This window comes from Mya arenaria, chromosome 5, assembly GCF_026914265.1.
Source record: "Mya arenaria isolate MELC-2E11 chromosome 5, ASM2691426v1".
Classification (NCBI taxonomy): Eukaryota; Metazoa; Mollusca; class Bivalvia; order Myida; family Myidae; genus Mya; species Mya arenaria.
Window position 1 is genome coordinate 4,671,765 of NC_069126.1, and position 23,764 is coordinate 4,695,528.

A 23,764-nucleotide genomic window follows, 5' to 3' on the forward strand; every position below is an offset into this window, starting at 1 on the left:
GAAATAAACCTAATTGATCATCATTTAATATTTCCTCTCTTAATTCGCAATTTGGCAAAATGTTAACAAGTGAAATCAGGGCACTTTTAAGAAGTACATACCATCTTCTTCTTAGTTGATTAAGCATTAAGCACAGTTGATGAACTATTTTAGCATACTGATGTTCTCTAATTCATATAGCAGATATCATTTATGTTGATCGTATATTTGCAAGAAACAACTGATTTGTCGAACAGATGCGTTTCAATTGATTGACGGTTGTAGAAATATGCAATAATTTTACGTTTCACTGTACGTACCTTTGCTACTCGGGTATAACAGACATAGTCAAATAAGAAATATCTTTCAAAAAACTACATGGCAAGTGGTTAGCCAGCGGAATGTCTAGTGTCCTAGTACTATGAGTTTTTGTCATGTAATAGAAGTGTTTTTGGGGGTTTTTTTGTTTGGTGATTCCTGAGTCAGTGATTAGACCATTAAGAAGTAAACGCCAAGTACCTACTGATCAAAAGCGGAACAAAGTATAAGCTGAACTGATCCCTTCTCAATTATGTTAGTATTTTTTTGTATTTGGCATATTTCACTTGTCTATTCTTCATGTAGCATTAATGTTTTGTTTTTGAATAGTTGGCGAAAAGGACTACATAAACAAGCGTTAAAGAAAAAACAAAATTCTTTAGCATAATTGAGGATCCGTACCATTAAATGTAAGCTATGTAAGATATTTTGAGAAATTTGTAACGTTTTAATTGCTATTTTATTTACAAATGATTAAACAACGAGGAAATTCTCAAACAGCATAATTTCAACATGTTTGCAAATTATTAATCACTCACACTGTCAAAAGATGCATTAGTTGTCATTTTGCCAGACGTATTGCATGTAGAAATAGCTGAAAATCCTCCCAGAAACAAAAATGCCACACATTATTTTGCATAAAAGCGAAATTTGTTCTCTAAAGATATAATTAGTGGTTATAAATTTTAGATATGGCTGTTTCATTTCTTCAACTGAGAGAATTGTAAATGTCATGTTTAATGATGCAAAAGAGACGTATAATGGAAATGTGATGTCGGAATAGGATCAAAACGGAATTTGTGAGAAATGAATATTCGTTTATCTAACAATACTCTAAGTAAACGTATACAATAAACACGTGGCTCAGGCATCGTAGCCTTCGTTATTTTCATCATTCTTAAACTCTGTGATGGCTTTCACTTTTTTTCTTCCAGTGCGATATCATTTCTAGCTTGACTTCTAGCTTGACTAATGTTCTTAGAAATATGTGGCGACTCTGGTAGATCTGTGCTTAGTTGAAATCTGTTTGGGAAAAAAGTACATATTGATTGTGAAGACACTTTTTTTGGCTAAAAGGTGTCGACAATTACACGTCAAATAATTTTCAATTTTATACAAATATCGGATAGCTTTCAGTTTGACAGTATATATTGTCAATATGCGGGAAATACTATTATCCGAGACGAAGCTGCATTTTTAACTTGTTTTATGATTACATACAAATCTATCAATTATAACTGTGTAATTTACTGACCCAATTTCCAAGTAACGATTCACCGAGCAGTTACTACCATTATCGGTAATGACAATACACAACTATGACTGATCAACAACAATACACTGACAATTACATAAAATACAAGCAGAGTAGTACCCTGTTTACAAGTCCTATTCAAGGGCCCAAACAACAATGAATTACAACTACAAACGTATAATCAACACATTCAAAAACACAAGCATCACAGACAAACCACGCATGAATACAAATCAAAATAGCTATACCGATAACTGATTTTCGATAGCAAGCGTTGTAATATGTTTCAAACCAATATGAACATCAAATGACAGCGTCATTAGGGTGGAGCCTTATTTGCTGTGAAACTGGGGTCGTGTTCACAAAGCATCGAAATTAGTTTAAATATATTTTTTTTGTTAAGTCACCCCTTCTTTTAACGAATTTAATATGCATTCATTATTTGACCATGTTTAAATTATCAAAAATCTTATTTTCATATATTTTGTGTTCTAATAAGAAGTTAAAATTGTTTCACTTATCATAATTTATACATATAAAAATTTTGAAGCAAAATCTGAACAGTACATGAATTTGAATTATAATTGTCAGTGAAAATAATATCGAAATTATGGTCTTATTATATTTCAATGTTTTGATACAAACATGCCGGAGTATACTGACAGTCAATGAGAAACCCACAATGATTAAGACTTACGCAACGCTAGGGCGTAACGTCACACCAAAAAACCCGTAATGTTGTTCCGCGACATCCTCGCTACATATATGGGACTGCTACTACCAATGCAAGAGAGACGCCGGGAACATGTGTATGCTCCGAGATTACGCTGTCCTAATGTATGGCCACGTTTATGTGATAAGCGAAAGAATCGCGTACTTATCGTGGCCACATTTTGACGTTCGAACGTGATAAGAATCGTGTAAGATGGTAAAGGCACTATCTCCGATCGACACACAGTGGGTGGCGGTACAAACAGAAGAGTCCTCGGGGTTTTATAGACTTACTGAACGGCCATGGGCGGATGTGGCTTCGTGCCCGGGAATGGTACAGTGATAGTGTTTGTCAAGAAGACAGATAGGGCGGATCAAGTGTAATAGTGTGTACCACAATTCACTTATGGTTGCAAATGAGGGAGGTTCGACGGCGCGGCCGTTTATTTATGAGGTTATCGAAACTCAGGTTTCACTTTTTCTGTCAATGCACGCGAAGATCACATCATATTAAACGTGTTAATTTAAGTTAACTGTCCGCTATAATAACAGCATACTTCTTAAGTCATCACGGCCATTCGATGGCTAGCCTATTCACTGGATATAAATATTTATATGAAAAGCTACAGAAACAAGCCCAGTAGTCAAAAGGTCAGGCATCTGTTCGACTAACTTTGGCGAGCAAACATAATCTGGAATGTGCATTCCAGTAGGAATAGATTTAAAGAAATTAAGTTAATGTTCGAAAACTGATGAAACAAAATGGATAAACACGGCGGACACAATGTGTATGGACATCTATGACATTCATTTCTGACCGCAGTCGATTCCGACGCCGAGACAATGATTGCTTGTCATTTTTGAGATATATTTTGATCGATAATTGCTCAATATATTACAAATGAAAAAATATATTCAATGTTTTCTATGGATTCATTGTTACGTTTTTATTGTCTGTCAGTATATTTTATTTGAATATCCAAGAATTGATTACATTGACTTACACTAACATTAATGACATAAAACTGGAATTTCGATTTCTTGCTTTTATCTACAAGCGATATTTTCATAAGATATATGCATGCTATGTAAATCATCGTTTCATACTGCATTGGTATCAATGATATCAAATGATACTTTTTATGCATGTTGTGTTTCCAAACTGTCACTTGCTATGTAACCATGACGTAATAAGACTTATTTTGATATACGTTATAGCATGCACCAACAACATCTGCAATGATAAGACAAACACTTGTATAACGTCACACGAAAACACAATCCTTTCATCTCTGTATAAATGCTTGGTAAGTAACAGATAAGACTGCTGCTTTCGCTCGATTCAGAGATTTGCGTATGTCATATTAAATGACGCAGAAGAATATGTCAAATATAGGCCTGATGATAGGAGGTTTCCATCTGTTCACAGACTTATTTAAAATAAATAAAACTGTCAGCTATCATGTTGATTGAAAACATAGTTGCAACACGTTCTTGACGATGCTGTATCAAAAAATCATATCAATTAAAACAGAATCATACAAGGGAACCTACAATTGAAAGCGTACTATGAAGGTTACTGTGCGAATGCCAATACTATGTCAATTGATAATTGCGAGTAAATTGCGACAACCAAGAGTGTGTCTTTTGTCGCAGTGAAATCCCTTCTCCATAATGCTTGTCTGTTTGTCTATTAGTTTGTTTATTGAAATATAACTAAACATATCAACATCCAATACATTTTTGATTATCTACGAGCCCATAACATAAGACGTGTACGTTCGTTGCTCAGTTCAATATTAGGTTGCTTAAACACTTGGCTTTCGTCGTTGTGGAGGAACAGTCCCAGAGTGGTAACCTATAAACTCATTGATACATATAATTCGGTGCATGAACGGTCTGTATAATATTATGTCGCTTTTCAAATATTTGTTGCGGCATTCAAGACCTTGCAAAGAGTACATTACGACGTAGTCTTAATTGCATCAAACAAAATTTATGAACCATTTAACTTAACTATTTTTATCTATTTTGCAGATAGCATTCCTATTGATTATGTATTTTTAGCTACAAACTGATTAATCGAACAGGTGCACATCAATTGGTTATAGTTTGAAACCGTATGAAATGTTTCTATGTTTTCCTGCATTCGATTCTACAGTATTACAGGCATAATAAAAATAAGGTAGATAAGCATACAAAAATGCAAAGGTCTTGTCTGATTATTAGATATAATACTATTTGCATGTTAACTAAAAATCATACGGAGATACGGCGTAAGCCAAATAGTGCATAAACTACCTAGAGTTGAATGACCTGAATTGTTTAATCCAATAAAAACTCAAAAGCCACGGGTCTTCATTAAGCGCTTATACTATTTGTCAAGAAGAAACGGACCAATCACACACAATCTAGAAGGACTAAATCGAACTCAATGCTCAATACTCAACACAAAAAAAAACCATTTTATTGAAAAAATATATTTGTACCATACAATTCCAGAAAACATCAAGGAATTATTTTATTATAATTCCAACAATTATATTACTTATTCATCTCGTTAACTGTCTTAAGATGCATCAATTTAGACTCTTACAACACCATCGCAGTCTTTCGTATCTGCAGTGGCCACAATGAAATGATTAAAACACAAAATATATACCGCTACGAGGAATTGTGTTAAAATTTATTATAAATGCGGCTTTTTCGATCAATTATATAAGAGCTCTCTAAATGTCATCTCTATCGACGCATTATGAAGTGTAAAAGGATAAGTGTTGTCGAACGTGGATGGATATAGAATTTGTGAATCCAATTTGTGCATAGATATGACTATCACTTGTTTCAGCCAGTGTGATATTCATTTAAGCTTAACCCACATGTTTCTATGAATATTCGGTGACTTTGGTAAAACCTTTGACATTCATTTCATCTTAGGGATAATACCGACGCCGTTATAATGACTGCTAATTTGATTTTTAAAATATATTTAAGGAATAAATTACTGGATTGATGTCATTGTCGGGGTATAAACGCAATTGGGGTGTGTGGCGTCCGAAGGACTCCACGCGTACTTTCACCACCCCAATTGCGTTCATATCCCCGATAATGACATCAGTGCCGAAATTCATACTTATATTTACACCAAAAGTTCATTATTTCATTCAATAATTGTGAAAAAAATGCTTCATTTTATTTGAGAAATCCTTACAGTAATCCATTCTCACCCATTCTGTAAATAGAACGACCCGACAGTAACCGGAAACAGTTTTGCAAATGACGTCACAATAACGCGGGGAAAGATCAACCACTTGAAATCACTTTTTAAATTAAAATTTCTATATATATTGTTATGCGATTATTTGCAATCGGAACATTTTCGAAGAGTTTGCGTTCATCGGATGATAACTGCTTTTGCCAAAAGGAATGGAAGTTGAGGGGAAAATATTCTGGAATACTATCTTAGTAATTGAATGTTTCCTACGGAATTCAAATGGTGCATTTTTAAAAACTGTCAGTAAATGTTTATGTCAACATTTAAAAATTGATTACGTTGACTGAAACAAACATATTTGACTTAAACTAGATTCAAGATTTCTTGTTTTTATTCTATAATCGATTTTTTATATGAATTCATGTAATGTAAATCATCGTTTCATGCTGCATTGACACAAAGAATACATCATGTAAAGCTGTTAATGTATTGTGTGGCTCCGAACTGTCACTTGGTATGTAACCATGTCGTAATAAGACTTATCGTTAAAGACGTTATAGCATGCACTAACAAAATCCGCAATAATAAGACTTACACTCGTATAACGTTACAGAAAAGACGCAATCCTTTCATCTCTGTATTGGCGCGTGGTAAGTAACGGGTAAGACTGCTGTTTTCGCTCTATCCAAAAATCTGGAAATGTCATATTAAACGACGCGGAAAAGTATTTCAAATGAACCGTTATCAATGGCGGGAAATGTAGCCTGATGGTAGGCGGATTTTATCTGTTAACAGGCTTGTTAAAAACGAATAAACACTGTCACCTATCACGTTGATTGAATAGTAAGTTGTATCATCTTCAAAACAATGTAAGGTTAAACAAATATCAAAGAAACATATCAATATTAAAACATCATCCTAGACGAAAGACTAGAATGGAAAGTATATCTTGAAACTTACTGTGCGATAAGGAACAGTAGTCCAATTGTGATTGGCATGAACAACTTGACAACCAATGATAGTATCTTCATGTACACCCAACAAACCAATATGAGGACACAATGAGATTAACATTAAACGTTACAGTTATTGATACTATTTTGATCCTTTTCCGGTGCCTTTTACAGACAAAAGCTTTCTCTTTTAATTTCGTTCGAGTCGATTATTTATTTTGTCAAAATCACTTCAGCCATTTATATAAAATATGTTCACTTTTGTTTTATTTGAAATCGCAAGAAATGTTTGTCTATTTGTTGATGTCCATTTACTGATTTACATTGAAAAATATTTAAGGAATAAATTGCGTGATTGATGTCATTTTTAGGTATGAACGCAGTTGGGCTGGATAAGGCATGTGAAGTCTGCAGGTAACATTTCTGCTTATGATTTGTCGAAAAGGCGATCTCATGAATTGTATTTAATTCAGTTTTAGCATGAAATCATTCGGCGTTCTTTTAGCACTAGACCAAGGTGCTCGGTCAGAAAATGAGGACAACAGGTCAGTGTAGAACTGAAAGGCAAGGAATTGACAAATGATTGGAAGAAGATATATTGGTATATTCATGTAAAATGTGACAAAGAAAACTCATTTAAAGAAAGCTATGGCACTAAACTAAATCCATTACAATGCAATGCAATCAACGCCTGTAACTAACATCACAACAACCCATATTGTCAAATTATTGAATATTCAAATTGAACCTAGTTAGTAAATGCCAGTCAACCCTATGATATAATGATAAACATGACGACCGACGTAATTAACTAACACAAAACACAACACTGAGGAAGTAATTTAGATGCAATCATGCCATCTAAAGACATGTTGTTTGTAGTATTCTGAACTGATGGTACAGCGCTGAGAAATAACATGTTTAAACTGATTATGCAAATAAGCATAACTGCAAAACCACTAAGAGAAGAATAACCACACCATATACAACGGTACATGAAAGAATTTTTCTCTATAAATTGTTCACAAGTCGCAATAAACTTGTATAATGAATACGGCTGTTACATTCCGTCAGCAAAATGATCTATACATATCATCTTCAACGAGGCCGAAGAGAAATATAAACTATGATATATGTTTTGTCGGGATTGGATTAAAATTTAATATGGAGAACAGTCACTGGTTCTATTTCTCTAAACCGGAGTTCAACACACTAGGCTGTACATTCATATATATATATATATATATATATATATATATATATATATATATATATATATATATATATATATATATATATATATATATATATATATATATATATATATATATATATATATATATATATGTGTATATATATATATATATATTATATATAACTGTGGTGAGATCAGTGGACAATATCGGCATTATGTATGTTTATCATAGCTCCGAGATTTCTAATTGACTTGCATTCCCCTGCAGCTTTTCTTTAATTCCGACCTTGTAATTTAACAAAAGCTTTTTAAATAGCCCGTGCTTTGCTCAAGCGGCATTACTACATTATGATTGGTAAAAGGTACATCAACACTTTTTAAATTATCTAAATGAAAAACACTTTTGCTTGATCGTAATAATACCTTTAACAACGGATGTTAAGATATCACTCATTGTGCAGAAGAGACAGTGAAATGTCATTCTTATTTAGATCAACAATTTACCATTAAGTCTGTTTGGCTGTTTTTGAAGTGGTCAGCAATATTGAATGTATGTAGAATATAAAGATCAACTGGTAGATTATAGTTTTGTGTTTTCTTTATGAAAATGGACACATTTGGGCAGAGCATATATTTTTGTGGAATCCTTCCGACTTAATTAATTGTGCCAATTATGTGCTTGAACCAACGCAGCTTAAAAAACCTAATACACTAAATAGCATAGCATAGATTGTGCAATAAATACAATAAATCTATATCGAGTGGTTTTGCACAACTATCAATACCTGCTGCTCAGTAACAGTATGGTCTGTTACTATTGCATCACTAGAAAGATTCCAAACTGCATCTGGGTCAAATCTATGACGTTATCAGACTTATCTGAAACATCAGCCTGCATCAATAAAAATGAGTACTCGTAGATCATCATGACAGTAAATTTCTTTTATCTCTGTTTTTTACAAGTGGTGAGTGAAGACTGTTTTGTTCACCAAAATTGCCATGTTTAATGACGCCGAAGATAATATCAAATGAACTGTTATCTAAGGCGGGAAATGTTGTATTGGTGATAGCCGGTTTCTGTTAACAGACTTGTTAGAAATGATAAACCCTGTCAGATTTCATGTTGATTGAATGGGTGGCATTGCATTTCATAAGTTGTTGAAATTAAACAAATATCAAAAGGATTTATCATGTCGATGAAACAAGTAGCGCTTTGTTATAGCACAGCAATGCCAAACCAGCAACTCTTAATGTGCCCGTCTGAATAAATGATCTTTTACAGTAATTACATTTCCTTTGGCTCAAGTCAATATTAGTGTATCCTCCTGTTTCAACTAGAAAGTTAAGATTTGATTTTATGAGTATGTCAAATAGATATTTATCGAAACAGTATTATTCACCGCAACAGATTCCAAACTGAACGGATGTATGTTATTTCTGCATCGAAGTATTGAGAAATAACCCAGATTCTGGTAAAGAAACCAACTATAAGTCTACTCGTTTATTTCTGTTCTTTTATCGGCCTTTCACTGTAGTTTGATTTCGATATTTTATTTAAACCATTGTTATCATCCTGTTGCATTTTGGAAGGAACATATCTGAGTTATCCGTCTGAATTTTTAAGCATGTTTGAAATCTTATTTTTTTTCGTATAAACCAGCGTCTTATGTTCGACTTAGAACCCCTTATATTATCTGTCAATTGTATAAACCCAAACAATTTCAATATGCTACCCAATATAATTCAATATGAAATTGAAGTTCTTAATACTCTTATCTAGACATTTGTACTTTGCCATAGAGTAAATTTATCTACAAAAAGGGCCATCAGTGCATGACTTACATGTTTAGTAAAAAGGATACAGTGTACAGAATAATAACATTTGGATTACCAAGAATTTAAGCATTTCAAAATGTTGTACCTATTTTGTTATTGACAATTGGTTAGTTAGTTTCCTGCAAATGGAAACGTTGAACGTAGGAAAACTATCGATTAGTATTCATCATTTTGATATCAGATGTGTAGAAGATGAATTTCATGTATTCTTTCAATGTAACAAATTCAGGCAAGAAAGGCAATTTTATATCTATAAATGGTACACGGGTAGGCAAGACTTCCAAAACTTCATAAATCTTATGCAAAGTCGAAACGATGACCGAATAAAAAATATAGCGTTCTTTGTAAATGTAATAATGAAACAAAAAGATAAGGAAAATGAATGTCATTAAGGAATCACAACTCTAAAGATCTTATGCTTTGTATTGTATGTGTTGTATTATGGGCCGGAGGCCTTTATTTACAAATAAAATTTGAATTTGAATTACCATATATTTGTATATCACGTACTTTTATAGCATTATTTAACATTAAGTAAACACACAACCAGAACTGTTCAAGCTTGCATCATGCTATCTAGTGACAATGGGTAAGAAGCAGCTGGAAAACCTTCAAACTGATGGAAACTTTCCATTAGTATTCATCCATTGTTTTCGTGTATCCTGTATTTTATAATACATGTTTATCTTTAAATATTGAATACGAAATCAACAGTCAACAGTGAAAATTCCAAAACGATTCGGAATATATACGAAGAAACCAACTCGTACCTGGATAGAAAACGTGGTTTCAGCAGAGATAATTGTGCCACCCGTGGGTGAGGGTGATGAAATTTTGGAGAAGCTATTTAGTAACATTAAAGAGGATAATTGGATGCAATATGCGTAGCTTTACATGTACGTACATTTTATTTTTGTATATGGAACCAAAAATATGGTTTATACACATTATATCTTTTTCCTGAGCCGATTAAATGATATTCTTTTTATTTTCTGATATTCGTGTATTTACAAAAGCAATTACTATTTATATTGCTTTTCTAGATTTGTATCAATACTGATCTTGGTGGAAATGTTGCAAAATCTTGAATTCGCTTGTACGCAATTAATTGGTTACTGTTTTAAACATCTTGTCTTCCCATTATTTGTTTGATGGACATACACTAGCCGAAAATGTATGAAGATTTACCGTATTTGAGCTTTACAAAGCATTGAAACTATTTGCATCTGCACCCACAACTCGAGCATTTAATTTTTATCTTTCTCTAGGATTGTTGGTGAAGTAATGTTTAGTAACATGTTGTCTCAGAGGAAGGTCAATAACTACTGTTCGTTTAAGTAAATAGTTGAGTTTATACGTACGCTAGTACTTGCACGATTAAACTCAGTCTAAGTTTTACTGTACGATATAAGCTTTAATGTTAAGATGAGAAAAAAAACATTCTCAAATTTGGACTTAATGATTAAAATCGTCCGCTTAACAGGTATCCCATTATGTACATAAAAACGGATTATTTCAATACGTTGTAATATATTAAAAATATATGAAAACATTTAATATGGGTAGTATTCATAGTTTATATTGTACATTCATGAAGACACACATAGGATCATCGACTTCTAACATGAAAAAACACATGATCTTTTTAAAACTTATGGCTTTGATATGACCAGCCTGCATGTGGGTATATCTGCTACATATCTTCACTGGTGATAAGCAAACGAAAACTGACAGTGTATAATACAGTGTATAAACATCCATTCATCTTACTTTCAAAATAAACCTAATTGCTAATCATTTAATATGACCTATCTTAATTCGCAATTTGGCAAATGTTAACAAGTGAAATCATGGCATTTTTAAGAAGTACATTCCATCTACTTCGTTGTTGCATTAAGCATATTTGAAGAACTATTTTAGCATACTGATGTTCCCTTATTAATTGTACAGATATCATTTATGTTGATGGTATATTTGCAAGAAACAACTGATTTGTCGAACAGATGCACTTAAATTGATTGACGGTTGTAGAAGTTTGCAATAATTGGACCCTGTACTAACCTTTGCTACTTGGGTATATTAGATATAGTAAAATAAGAAGTATCTTTCAAAAAAGATACATGACCGCGGTAAGCCAGCGAAATGTCTAGTGTCTTATTGCTTTAAATGTTTGTCTTGTAGGAGTTTTTTTACTGTTGTTCAATGTTTCTTGTTTGTGATTTTTTTGTTTTTGTGTTCTATGTCTTTGGCGTTTAACCTGTGCCATTACACGGTTTATGTAAGAAGTTGTGGCTACTGAGCTTGTTTCTGTAGTCTTTCACATAAGCAATGTAATAGAAGTGTTTTTGTTTAATTGTTGTTGTGTGATTCCTGAGTAAGTGGAGCTTTTTTAAAACGAATATCATGGCCATGCACAGTATTACAGAGTATTGCAATATTTGACTTAACACTTGTTATTACTCATTATACAAATGTTTTCATTCTTAAATGAATAACGAAACGACATGTGCTATATTATTAGATTAATTGTGGGGCGTCAATTTATATATATATGACACACATCAAATGAGTTCTTGAGAACATTCGTTTAGACTATAATGATCGACCATGAAAGAAGTAAGCGAGTTTGCTTGCAACTAAACGCGCTTATAAAATATAAAAAATATCAGCTTAAAAATACCATTACTAAATTTATATTTAACAAATCAATAGAATTGAATGAAACATGAAACACGAAATAATTTTACTTTTATTTCCTCTCTATGTATTTCCTGTTTTATCTATCTGGTCAGGAACCTGTCAGTAGCATCCCTCTATTTCTATATCGTCTTTTAATTGGCCAGCACTTCACCACGACCCGAAATGCCTTCTCTACGTGGGTCAAAGCACAAGAAAGGAACACAAAGCAAACCGTATTACGCTTAAAACGATCAATTTCGAAAACAATGGGTCTGCTATTTTAAGCGTATTACATGTTGTGTTTAACGTTAATTGCTGAACTGTCTTACTTTTCTAGAAACACGTTTGCGGGGAAACAAAGAGCTCTTTTCCGACACTCCCTAATTCTGTTTGATTAATTATACAATGAACAATGTGGATTATAGCTTATGATGACCAAGTCTTATCTTAAGTTTATACAATTTATTTCTGTGAATTTCAAACGAAGTCAGGATGATTTCAGACTGCTAACGACCGCAAAGGGCGTTCAGACATACTTATACAATATGGCAGTGTCAGTTGTTTTGAAAATAATTGTGAAAAAATTATCGTTATCACAATCGCAATAAATTTAATTAATCCCATGTAAACATTCGCTTGGCAAATAAGCTCTTAATTTTATCAAGCCAATTTCGATAACATTGATGCCTGAGGATCCAATGTACATGTGGTATCATTCAAATGGCAGGTTCTTTTTGATTACTAATCTGTAAGATAAATGACCGAAACTACATAACATAGAAACGCTTACAGCGTGTATCTTTGTCCTTCATTTCAACTGAAAATGATAGTGAAATAGCCTTTTATGCAATAACCTATTTTTCGGCCAAATAACGCTGTGTTTACTTTATAAATTGTTTCTCTACAAATCGAACCCTTAATGATATCAAACTAAAATAAAGTTCACCTGAATATACAATTAACAAGAAAACGCCAAGTAGCTAAGGATCAGAAGCGGGACAAATTATAAGCTGAACTGCTGTCAGAAATTTCTTGTATCAGGCATATTTCACTAGTCTATTCTTCATGTATCATTACTGTTTTGTTTTAAATAGTTTGCAGACGTACTGCATTAACACGCGTTAAAGACAAAATATCATTATCATAATTGAGAAAAATGGATCCGTTCCATTAAATGTAAGCTATGTAAGCTATATTGAGAAATTTGTAACATTTTAAGTGCTATTTTATTTACAAATAATTCAACAACGAGAACTTTCTCGAACAACTTAATTTCAAATTTGTTTGCAAATTATTTATCACACACACTGTCAAGGGATGCATCAGTTGTCATTTTGCCATACGTATTGCATGAACAAATTGCTGAAAATCCTCCCAGAAACAAGATTGCCACACATAACGTTGTATAAAAGTGAAATTTGTTCTCCTAAGATTTAATAAGTGGTAATAAATTATATATATGGCTGTTTCATTTCGTCAGCTGAGAGAATTGTAGAGAATTGTCACGTTTAATGATGCATAAGAGACGTATAATGGATATGTGATGTCAAATAAGGATCAAAGCGAAATTTGTGAGAAATGAATATTCGTTTATCTAAAAATACTCTTAGTAAACGCATAGAATAAACACGTGGCTGTGGCGTTGTATTCTTCGTCATTTTTGAACTCTGAATTGGCTTTCATTTTTTACATCCTGTGCGATATCATTTTCAGCTTGACTAACCTGTTCTTAGAAATTTGTGGCGGATGTGGTACATCCGTGCTTAGTTTTAATATGTATGGAAAACCAGTATATATCGATTGTGAAGACACTGTTTTTGTCTAAAAGTTCCCGTCAAATTGTTGGTAATTTTATATAAATATCGGATAGCTTCCAGTGTGACTATAAACATTGTCAATATGCGGGAAAGACTGTTACCAAAGGCGAAGCTACAGTTTTAATTGTCAAATTTATCAATTATAACTGTATTATTTACCGATCCAACTACCAAGTAACGCTAAACCTAGCAATTACTACCCCTTCAGGTAATGATAATACACATCTATTACTGATCAACAACAATACAATGAACTACAGGAAGTACAAGCACAGCAGTCGATACCCTGTTTACAGGTTCAATTCAAGAGCCAAAACAACAATAAATTACAACAACAAACGTATACGCATCACATACACAAAACAAGCGACAAACAAGGCATGAATGAAAATAGCTATACCGATACCTTATTAACGATAGAAAGAATTGTTATATGTCTCAGACCAATATAAACGTTGAATGACAGGTTCGGTAAGGTTTGAGCTGCTTTTGCTGTGAAAATGGGGTCGTTTTCACAAAGCATCGAAATTAGTTTAAGTATCTTTTTCATGGACAATAGTAAGTATAGTCACCCCCCCCCCCCTCTTTTTCTATTAAAATTTAAATATTCATTATTAAGATCATGTTTAAATTTTTAAAAAATCAATTTTGGCTTATTTTCATAATTTGTGTGTTTTAATAAGCATTTGAGACTGTTTCACTCAAAATTTACATATATATTCATTTTGAAGCAAAATCTGCACAGTACATGTATGATGAATTCATATATTAGGGTTAATTTTGCCTAAAATTCAAAATTAGAAACGTCAATGAAAATTATATCGAAATTATTTTCTTATTATATTTGAGTCCTTTGATGCACACATGCCGGAGTATACTGACGGTCAATAAAAAAAGCACAATGATAAAGACCTAGCAACGCCAGAGCGTAACGTCACAACAAAAAACCCGTTATATTGTTCTGCATCATATCGCAACATATTTTGGACTGCTACTACCACTGCAAGAGAGACGCTGGGAACACGTTGGTGCCCCGAGATACGCTGTCCGACTGTATGGCAACGTTTATGTGATGGATAAAAACGATGCGTTCGAATCATGGCCACATTTTGACGTTCGAACGTGATAATAATCGTGTAAGATGATGAAGGCAACATCTCAGATCGACACACAATGTCTCGATTTTGTATCGAGTTGTATCGACTTATTGAACGGCTAGGGCGGTTGTGGCGTCCTCCCCGGGAACTGTACAGTAATGTTTGTCGAGAAGACAGATCGGGAGGATCTAGTGTAAAAGTGCGTACCGCAATACACTTCTGGTTGTCAATGAGGGAAGTGCGACGGCGCGGCCGTTTATTAATGAGGTTTTCGAATCGTATGTTTCACCCTTTCTGCCAATAAACGCGAAGCTCACATAATCAAACGTGTTAATACAAGGCCACAGTCCACTTTATTCACAACATGATTCTAAAGGCACCATAACCTTGCAGATTTTCCTTGGACATCGTATTCACTGGATATAAGACCGATCAGGCACCTGTCGGAGAAAACTTTGGCGGAGCAAACATAATCTGGAACGTGCGTTGCAGGATGAATAGAATTAAATTAATATTACAGGACTGATAACAAAAAAATGGATAAACACGGCGGACACTATTTGTTTGAAAATCTGTGATATTCATATTTGACCGTGGTCGATTCCGACGCCGAGACAACGACTGCTTGTCATATCTTGAAATACATTGGCATGATACTTGCTCCATATATGAAAAATGAAAATGGTATTCAATGTTTTCTGTGGTTGTAGAGTTTCGGTAAGTGGTGCGTTTTTATTGACTGTCAGTATATTTTCAGTGAATATCAAAGAAATGTTGACTTACACTTAATGACGTAGATCTTGAATTTCGATTTCGTGCTTTTATCTACAAACGATATCTTTATAAGATATATGCATGTTATGTTAATCATCGTTTCATGCTGCATTGGTATCAATGAAAGCATCATATGATACTTTTTATGCATGTTGTGTTTCCAAACTGTCACTTGCAATGTAACCATGACGTAATAAGACTTATCTTGATATACGTTATAGCATTCATTAAATATTTGCAATGATTCATTGGTCAGTTCAATATTAGTATGCTTAAATGCTCGCGTCGGCTTGCGTCGTTGGGGAGAAACATAATTCATACACTCTTTGATAAGATTAATTCAGATAATAATTTTATGTTGCTTTTGCAAATATTTGTTGTGACATGCAAAAACTTGCAAAGGGTACTTTACGACGTAGCCTTAATTGCATCAAACAATATTTATAAACCATTTTACTTAATTGATTTTATCTAATTTATTTTGCGGATAACATTCCGATTGAAAGTGTATTGGTAGGTACAAACTGATTAATCGAACAGGTGAACATCAATTGGTAAGAGTATAAAAACAGTACGAAATGTTTCTATGGGTTTTTTTCTGCATTTGACCTCGGTTCTACGGTATGACAGGCATAATAAAAATAAGATAGACAAGCATACAAAAAATGCAAAGGTCTGATTATTAGAAGTTGCATGTTAACTACAATCATGCGGAGGATCGGCGTAAGCCAAATAGTGCATAAACTGCCTAGAGTTGAATGACACTTAACTGACTTGTTTATCAAAGCAAATCCAATGAAAACCGAAAAGCCACGGGTTTTCATTAAGCCTTTATAACATTTGTCATCAGGAAACGGGCAAATCACACAAATCTGGAAGGACTAAATCATCCTCACTACTTAATACTCAATACAAAAAAAATCATTTAAATATTTAAGACATATATTTGTACCATAAAATGTCAGAAAAAGGTGTTCATTTCTAGCCTGATGTAAAGTAAAAAGAGATTATAATGATTATAGATACAAACAAGAAATCGAAATTCCAGTTTAAGTCATTTGTGTTTGTTTCAGTCAACTTAATTCATTTTTGGATATTGACATAAACATATTCATATAACTGCCAGTATATGTTTATGTCAATATCCAAAAATGAATTAAGTTGACTGAAACAAACACAAATGACTTAAACTGGAATTTCGATTTCTTGTTTGTATCTATAATCATTTTTTTTATAAGAATGCACGTAATGTTAATCATCGTTTCATGCTGCATTGCAATCAAAGAATGCATGATCTAAAGATGTTGATGCAATTGTGTGGCTCCAAACTGTCACTTGGTATGTAGCCATGGCATAATAAGACTTATCTTCACAGACGTTATAGCATGCACCAACAAAATCCCTAATGATAAGACTAACACTCGTATAACGTTACAGAAAAAACGTAATCCCCTTCATCTCTGTATTAGCGCGTGGTAAGGAACGGATAAGGCTGCTGTTTTCGCTTAATCCAGAGATCTGCAAATGTCATACTAAACGACGCGGAAGAGAATTTCAAATGAACCGTTATCAATGGCGGGAAATGTAGCCTGATGTTAGACGGATTTTATATGTTAACAGACTTTTTCAAAATGAATAAATAATGTCAGCATTCATGTTGATTTAATATTTAGTTGTATTACGTTCAAAACATGTACGGTGAAACAAATATGAAAGAAAAATGTCAACATCAGAACGTCATCAAAGACGGAAAACTAGAAAAGAAACTATACCTTGAATGTGCGAATAGCAATAGTAGATCAATTTTGCTTGGCAAGGAAATATGGACAACCAATGATATTATCTTTACGAACAGCTAACACACAAATATGAGGAAACGAACAGATCAACACAAGACGTTACAGTTCTCGATACTGTAGGGATCATTTTTTCGGTGGCTATTACAAAATGGTCTCCCTTTTTATTCATTCGGGTATTTACTTTGTCAAAATCACTGCAGCATTTTGGCATTTGTATAAAATATGTTAACTCTTTAATTTTGTTTTTATTTTTGTGTTGACCAATTTAATCATATAGTGTAAAAGAAATAACCTGTGAACAACTCTTGTTATACATTTGGCAACTGGAAAAATATTAATAAATCAAGATATTACTTGGGATGTCTTATTCCGATTGAGAACTGAAATATTCTTATTCCTAAGACAATAGTAAGAGGACTACGATTATTTATGTTAACTAAATATGTAATAAGTAAGACGTTTAAGTTAATTTGTAAGTTCAATATGAGGATATTTCAAGGCTTGGATTTGGTGTGAGTGTGAGTGGGGTGATACTATTCCATTTACCTCTAAGTTGTTGCATGTGCGGTCTGGTCCGTATGTGATGCTTTGTACTTTTGACTTTGTGAGTTTCTCATTAAATGTTTGTTAATTCTAGTGTATATCTGTCAAGTTTTGTCCTGGATAAAGTGTCATTGCCCAAAGACGATTTGGTCACCAAAGTGACTAAAAATAAGATGACCTATATATCTACACATTGAAATCGCCATCAGCATCAAACATTTTAAAATACTTACAAAGTACTCTCGTGACACGTTTACAATACACCACAATTGCCTAATAATGCACCCACAGGAGTCACAGGGGGTAATCGTTTGTCTGTGTTGGATATCTCAAATTATATAGTATATATGTACTGTGTTGTTTTATGCTGTTGATTCATGTTTCCGGTGTGTACTTGTTTGTTTTAGTATTCTATGTCTTTGGCGTTTTCCCTGTGCCTTTATACGGGGTTAATGTTTAATTGTTCGACTACTGTGCTTGATCCTGCAGTTTTTTATATACATGTTTCTATTTGTTAAAAAACAAGCAGTGTAAACGTAATATTACTCCTTCCCACTATATAATATTGTCGATTACCATGATAGTATTCACAGCGGTGATGTGTCAATTTATCCAACATAAATTTACAACACAATCAATTTTATGAGTTTTAGCTTCAAAATTTAATAGTTTAATATTGTCTTGTCCTTTACTAATACTTGAACTGTGATTCACTATCAGTAGTCAAGTTATCTCATTAATAATTACAATTAAATTTAAGGTTTTACTGTCGTAGCCTAAAACAAGATATACACGAATTTTAAACCAAAGGGAAAGTTCTTTTCTCATAATAAGGGAAAGTTTTAACGAAAAAATTAATGGAGCTACATCCAAACAACAAATAGTACACAAAGTACAACTGACAGAATTGAATAGCATTTGTATAGATTAAAAATGCAAATTCATTAAGAACCCAAATTACACAATATCTTTAAAGAATAACTCCAGATCAATAGTTTCAACCTTTAAAAATATTATACAAAAACAGAAACCATATAATAGAGCTAAAGGCAACAATAATAATTAACATAATTGAGCAAATCTATTCGTACCATTGAATGTCAGTAAAAGGTGTAAACAGTTTTTAAATGTTCAGAAAAAAACAACGACAGGGAATTATGAAAATGTCATTCGAAACATTACGTTAATTATTCATCACGCACATTTTCTAAAGATGCATCAATTTACACTCTAACAACATCACTGCAGGCACTTATAGCTGCAAAAGTCCCAAGAGAGATTTAACCACTCCAAAGATAACGCTACAAGGAAGTGCAACTTGTTCTCCTTACATTTAACATACCGTAATGAATTATAGATACGGCTGTTACGTTCCATCAGCTGAGAGATCTGTAATTTTCATCTTTAACGACGCATTAGAGAAATGTGAATAGATATGTGTTGTCTAAATGGTATCAAAATAGAATTTAGAGAACAGAGCACTTGTTTTTCTCGAAGTAAGCGTAGTTAACACTCGTTCTATAAGCATACCGGTACTGCTGAACCTATTGATGCCAGTGTGCTTTGTCGTCTATTTTGTCAGTTTGCATCCCTCAATTACTTTTACATGTGCCTTTCAACTTGTATCTGCTGATGTTTGTTCCATATCTATTTCTTAGTTGACCAGGATGGCAAAACAGTGACATAGGAGGATATACATTTTTAAATTCCCACGGGCGTAGAGAAACACTAATAGTCCAACATATCTGCACACTGATTTGAAACGAATGATAACCGGACAGCATTAATCAACTCTTGAGTGATATCATTATCACAACATTGCTTGGCTTAGTTTTAGGGGGAAATGACGTTTTGACGGTATTGCTTTTATCATTTGCTGAGTCGTACTCAACGTTCATTCTTTTCATAACATTGATTTTGTCTTCAATACTTCCGAGAAATATATATTATGAAAGATGTAATCGGTTTAGGCCCGAATATCTGAAGCCTAGTTAGATTCATGGCCCCATTTTCTTGAACTTTCCTTATAGCAGGATCAAGCTTCTCTCACGATTGGTTTGGTATAATTTGTAAAATATTGTCATTTTGAAGAACATCTTTAAAAGGAAATGTTTGTATTGTCTTTTCCTTGGTATTAAATTAATGTCTTGATAGCTCTTTTTTAATAAAACACGCTCAATCCGGTGCTAGAGAGTGTTGACATTATTGCACGTTTCAGTACTGTCAATTGATATTTTAATCACATAGAAACCGATGTGGTCTTATTTTGAAAATGTATATGCGTCCGAAGAACCATCCTTATTGAAAGTCTTCTGCAGCTGAACATTATTTGTTTAAAAAATGTTACAAACAAATTACGAGATGTATAAAGGAATAAGAGGTAACGATTGTAACATCGTATATCATTTGTAGAATGGCGTCGCGCAAATTCAATCCTAGCGCAATATTTAAATAATCAGTGCAGTCCTTAAACCTCTCAGATAAACGTTAATTTTCCTCTGAACAAAAGACTAGGCGAATGACAATATAGAATAAATTTTGGTAAAAACCGCTTAATCGATAATTTAAGGATTACAAACATTCTTTACAAAAAAAATGACAGTAAAGCTTGCCTGGCAAAAAGCGCCTAATTTTATTTGTAAATACACATGCAACGTAAATGAAAGTAGTTGCGCTCATTAAGATCATTTTTTTTGTGTTGGCAGTGTACACATTCCCATTTCCCTCGCAAATTACGATTTCTGATTTATTCTCCGGTAAATATATTAAACTAATACATTAATTGGAATAACACCTGGATAAATATTATAAATCAGACTTCATAGGTGTAATAAATATTTATAGATCGCTAAGTATGATTCAAAATCCAATTTGTTTGTCTATCGTTTAGGGCCTTCTTCTCTGTACACATTGGCGTAATTACAAAAGCTGAACAGTTTTATAAAAAATAGTTTATGTATAATACATCACTACGTCCAATGATATACATGAGGGGAAATGATTTCACTTACAAAGTGTGTTTTCATGTTTTTCTCTATGAAGAATACAGCGTGTTTTTGCACTCTTGAAAGATAAACTAAAACTCCAAAATAAGATTTATACATGAAATACAATTGTTTTGATACCAAAAAGGATGACCAAATGTCGAAAACAATGGTTCCAATGGAGGATATCGAGTTTAATTTGAAATAAATGTTCAGAAAACACGGTATTGCTACCTTATGAGTCCGTAGTAGATCGCAGTAAATCTTTTAGCATTCGCAAACCATTTAATATTTTTTGCGTTTTAAGGTATTAAATACGCAGTTACAATCTTGTTATCATTAAATAACATTTTCCATAAGTGCATTAAGTAGTAAGTAGTTAAATCAAAATTTATGTTTGTTATACATGTGTATGTATTGATTTTGAATAAGAGTGCCACTTTAAGAAATTTTCAGTTCCAGAAATCGACTACAACTCAATAAGTTGAAATTTTTTACCTGCAATACTGTGCATAGTAATACGTCAATCATAAGCGAACGGCTATCAAAATTTTATTTTTAACTGATGAGCAATATAGCGTTGAAGTAGTGCAAACAGTTCCTGGTAATTACATTCTGACGCAAAAGTCAATTCCAAAGCTGATCGGTAAAGTTTTTACTTCGTAAATAATGGCAGCCAATGTTTACAGGTTAAAACTCATTTGTTTTCCAGGTAACGCTGAGATGCCCTCGAATGTTCATGTTGGATAACAAGGATCCCACCACCCAAAAACCTGATGTAAGTACCTTTTGTATTTTTTTTATTTATATCGATATTAAGGTTTTCGTCATCCAAATAAGCTTGTATGTGAACCGTGCCATTGGCCGTTAAATGCAATCTGCGTAATGGCCCTGTATCATTTTTGTATTATAAGAGAGGTAATACCAAGCCGGCTACAAATATGTATAATTTTGACTAAATACACATTAAATGTAAATCAAATGACTTAGATACATAAATGTAAATAAAATTACAAAAAAAACATTATATATATAACTAGTGTTGTTTGTAATATTTGTTCTATTTCGTTTTAAATCAGACTTGTAATGGTCGTTTCTTCAACCTTTAATGCCCAAAAAGATTAATTGTATTTTATTATTGTTTGTGTACATTTTAATGCCAAAGTGTGTTGCTTATCTTGTCGATAAACTGAAACTAAAGTGTTATTAGTACGTATATTTTGTGTAACTATATAAACTACATACTAAAATAAAGAAGTGTAGAATCGTACCATATTGGATTGGTGTTACTCTGGTTCTGTTTTACAACCGTAAATATGTCATTGTAATAAATTCATAGACACTGTTTAAAAACAACATATTGGTTTTTACCTGCCTTTACACAGTGCATGTCTTTTTATGTTGAACACTCTGTGTTCATAGATTATGATTTGTGTTAGTATAATGTAATAACGGAGGTGACGTTATGAAAGATTTTGATTCGGCAGGTCATACATTTGACATACTCTTTGTTTGTGTTCTTATATAGATTCTTGTGCTTCCACAACACAAGCTCTTGGGTTTTCGTTGCGCAGTTTAGAGACCGTAAAAAATGTAATACCGATAAGATGTTTCTGTCTAGTTTTAACATTTGTTGTTTACAAATATTTAGAAAGTGGTTTCCGGATTTGTGTCCTGCTCGGAACGGGGTCAAATGATTACCTAAACGTGGCTCGCATTCAGTAATGGTAAAACGGTCTTCATCACAAACACACATCTACATACTTTCAGTTGATATGAAAACAATCATTAAATCGTTTGTGTATTGTCCATCAATAGTACGTGAAAATCGTGCACTTTTAATTACCTAAATCTCATTAAAATCCAATTCTATAAATAAGTATCGAAGAGAACGTCTCTATGTGATTTTAATGAGATAGCCTTTTCTTTTATATTTTTTTTGCGAGTGATTTGTGTTCCAACAGTGATATGATATTTGCAAAATTGATTTTTCATTGTCCTGGGACCATCAGCACGAACAGTCTCAAGTCTGTGGTAATTGGCAAAATTGCAAATTCTAATTGCATTGTAGCTTTCGATTTAGTTGAATTTTGATGATGAAATGAGCTGGATGTTTTGTTTCTCTCCTTTAGTGTCCGTTGGTGGCGTTTTGATATATCGTTCGTTTCGTTTCATATATCTCCTCTGTCTTTCGGGCCTGAACCTTGTGCCTCGTTTTGGAATAAATAGCTGACTTTTGGGTTTGACCCAATGTATTGTTGTACTGTTAATGTCATAACGATTTTTAATGTTAAATTGTACGATTATTTCATGCTACTGCAAAAGTGACTAAACTTCAAGACAAATGTACAGCCTTAAGAAAGATATTTCCCTCCTAAATGTATCTCTCCATTTGCTGATTCAAGAATTGTTATTGCGTTATTATGCTCGTAGGGACTAACCAGGCAGACGGTTTGAGGCGTTGAATTCGCAATTAATTTCCATAATTCGTCTGTACTTGAAAGCAGTGCCATTAAGATGACAAGCTGTCATGCATGTAAAATGTATTACATTTCATTGTCCTGAACTTGATTACATGCAATTTCGGCCTTCCCGGAAACAAGACGTAGG

The 23,764-nt window shown here is 33.1% G+C and overlaps 1 protein-coding gene across 5 annotated transcripts in view; it reads left to right on the forward strand.

Annotated features, from left to right (window-relative positions):
- Positions 1-23,764, forward strand: part of LOC128234376 (muscarinic acetylcholine receptor M1-like) — a 327,690-nt gene that overhangs the window by 48,600 nt on the left and 255,326 nt on the right. For all 5 annotated transcript variants that reach the window (XM_052948584.1, XM_052948583.1, XM_052948585.1 and 2 more), the window contains exon 2: positions 21,867-21,932. The gene's annotated coding sequence lies outside the window, so the exon portion shown is untranslated. The remainder of the gene's footprint in view (positions 1-21,866; positions 21,933-23,764) is intronic.